The sequence below is a fragment of the Eurypyga helias genome, unplaced genomic scaffold (assembly GCF_000690775.1).
Source record: "Eurypyga helias isolate BGI_N326 unplaced genomic scaffold, ASM69077v1 scaffold38428, whole genome shotgun sequence".
Lineage (NCBI taxonomy): Eukaryota > Metazoa > Chordata > Aves > Eurypygiformes > Eurypygidae > Eurypyga > Eurypyga helias.
The window spans coordinates 1,477-4,752 of NW_010268360.1; positions in this window are offsets into that span (position 1 = coordinate 1,477).

A 3,276-nucleotide genomic window follows, 5' to 3' on the forward strand; every position below is an offset into this window, starting at 1 on the left:
CTTCCCTCTGCGTCATTAACAAGGATTTAATCCCTTGGCGAGCTCTCCGAGGACACTGCCAGGCTAAAGGCGGTCTGGTCAGGGAGCTTCAGGGGTGCGAAATACTGAGACTTGGAAACTAAACACGGCACTGTCGTGACAGAGCGACACTGCTGGTTTGAGCTGGGGTAGAGTCAGGTTTTTCACAGTCGCCAGCGTGAGGCTGTGTTTTGGATTTGGGGTGAGAAGACACTGACAACATACTGATGGTTTTAGTTGTTGCTAAGCAATGTTTATATTAAATTAAGGACTTTTTCAGTTTCTCTTGCTGCCCCTGTCCTCCCAGTATCTTCTCTACGAGGAGCTGGGAGGAGACACAGCCTGGACAGCTGACCCAAGCTGGCCAAAGGGACTCTTCATGCCATCAAACGTCATGCTTGGTATATAAACTGGGGGAGTTGGCCGGGAGGGGCGATCCCTGCTCATTGGACGGGCTGGGCATCGGTCAGCCAGTGGTGAGTGGTTGTACCTTTTTTTTTTTTTTCCTTTTTTGATTATTATAAGTAGTAGTATTTTCACTACATAGTAGTAGGTAGTAATAGTATCATTATTTTATGTCATTTATTTTCAATTATCAAACTGTTCTTATCTCAGTCCACGAGTTCTCTTATCTTTTTCCTCCGATTCTCTCCCCACGCCCCTGGGGGAGTGGGGAGGTGAGCTGTGTGGTGCTTGGTTGCTGACTGGGGCTAAGCCACGGCAGCAACACGGCCGCAGGACGTTGCTGGCTAGCCAATGTGGCTGGCAGCCTACCATCGACCCACTTCAGAAGTATTTTCTTTCAAGTGAGGGGAATTAATTGGGATTCTGGTTCATTACTTTTAGGTTCTGGGTATTTTTTTCTCATTTAACACATAAACACCCTCCTCATGTCCCCTGAATCTGGTGGCTTAATGCAAAAGCAAGCAGCAGACTGTCACTCCAGGGTGCCTCCCTTCACACTCTGTCTTAGCCTACAGCACCCTCCCTCCAAGTCTCCCTTAGAAGCTCCAAAATCAAGTTTTTAAGGCCCGCTGGCAGCTGCATTGTTAGTGACTTTCCTCACCGACTTGCAGAGCATTACTTCTCTTACCAACTCACGTAGAATGAATACTTGCAGAAGGGCCTTCCTTTGTCTCCTCTTCTTCCACAGCTCTGTACTGTTGCCCGTCCCACACTACCTGGCATGCCGACTGCGCTACGTATCGTTCCCGAAAACCAGTTTGGGCACGGAGCTGGATTTCCACAGGGATTCTCCATTCAGTGCTTCCCGTCTCCTTTCTGAAATTCCTGTTAAAAACTGCAGGCTGGCATTAGATTATGGTGATCATTACCAACAGATGCTTTAAATGTTGCTGTTAGAATCAAGTCACCATTGCAGTGAGGGAATAGCCCCTTGGAAAGAAACCGGGAGAGCTGGGCTGGGAGAGCAAGGCTAGGCCTTTCTCCTTGGGAGTAAGGAATACGGGCTGTGTCCTTATCCTCAGCGATTCTGAGCAGAGGGCAAGAACCAGCTCCTGCGGCTCTTCTTTCCTCAGCATGGTCTCAGCTGGGGATTGTTGGGACTGCTGACGGAGCGGAGCACTGCTCTCATGGAGCGAGAGTTGGAGAATGGCCCTGAGCAAGGACAAGGGAAACATTATATTCCAAACAGGGATCATGCTTGGGGTACCTGAACTCATTAATTAATAAATACCTCAAAGGACCTGATCCAAGATACTAGATTTGAGGTGTTTTCCCAAAGGCTGCAGAAGCCTCTCTGTATGGTTGGGAGCCTCAGCAGCTTTAGAGATGGAGAATGGCACTGTGGGTTGCCTTTGGGGGTACATCCCTGCAGCTCAGGTGTGCTGAATGCCATGACCCAAAATTCACAGCAGTAAACCCTAACGGGCCCAGAGGAGGATTTGAGCAAGGCTCCTCACAGCTTTGGTATGAGTCTGTTGCTCATTTTTGAGCTGCTCGGAGGTGATATCCAGCACCAGCCGCCCCGCCGGCGACCTGCCTGCCTCCCCTCCCTGTGGGAGACCAGGCGAGGGGGCAGGCCTCGGGGAGCACCGCTGGCCTCCTTCACGGCGTGGGGTCTGGTGGGCGCCTTCCACGACGGTTCGCCTGAGGAAAGCAAGCTTGCCGATGTACGTACGTCTGTCTGTATGCACACATTCCCGCACGGGACGTTTGGAAAGGCTTTCACGCCTAACTGGGGACACTCCCAACAGTCTTCATATCAAAAGGTTTTCTCAGCTCTATAAAGCAGTGTCTTTCAGGTTTGGCTTAACTATGCACTCTGCACTCTGTTTTATCAGTCATGTACAATACAGGCGTATGACTTTGTATTTGCTTTTCTTTCTATACATATAAACCTACGTATAACTATATGATTGTCATTCTTAAAGACTGATCTCTATGGAGCCGTGAAATAGGCATCACGTGGTTGTCCCATATTATTAAAACAGAGTTCTTCCAGATTCTGGTGGGGAGAGGGCCGAAAAGAGAGGGAAGGAAGAGAGGAACTTCATGCGAACATTTTTGTCTGGCGGGGACTGAAGGCATTGAAGGGACCTTTGCAAAAAATCACATCTTAAGAGACCTCTCGCTCATCTTGTGAACAGCACAACAACAGCTTGCAGGAAACGATAATTACCTCCTACTACCACTTGCTGGTACCCTGTAAAATATTCTTTTAAGATATCTAATGCGTTGAGGTGTGTCAAGTAGCTTTTTCACCACATGATGTGTGATAAACAGGATATCTCTCGTAATCAGAAATCTAAAGCATGCGGAATGTAAAGATTAAAAGAGCAGTGTTTTTCTTTAAATGAATGTAATCAATGCGCTTATTAGTTTGCTGCAGCAGAAGGAGGGAGTGGGTGGGTGTTTCAGCGCTGGCACATGTCTATTTGGCAGCAGTGAATAGCCTGAGTGTTTATAGAGAGAGCTCTGTGGAATCCCTAGATTCTGCAGATTTCCTTACCAATTTTGTCTCGGATAATTAAGGATTTTAAATAATAAAAGAAAAAGTTAAAGAGGAAGTACAAGCTCCAGCTGGATCAAATAAAAAAAAAATTAAAAAAAATTAAAAGAAGGGTTTTTAAATTCTCAATATTGCCTTAAAATTAAAAATCAGCACTAAAGCACAATTTGGCTCTTAAAAGTAACTATGGAAAACTGGCACCTGCTTCCTCAACAGATCTACTCCAGGGAGTATATCTTCTTAAACTAGTGATTAAAAAAGTTTCTGCAGCTGTTGGACCTGCAAGC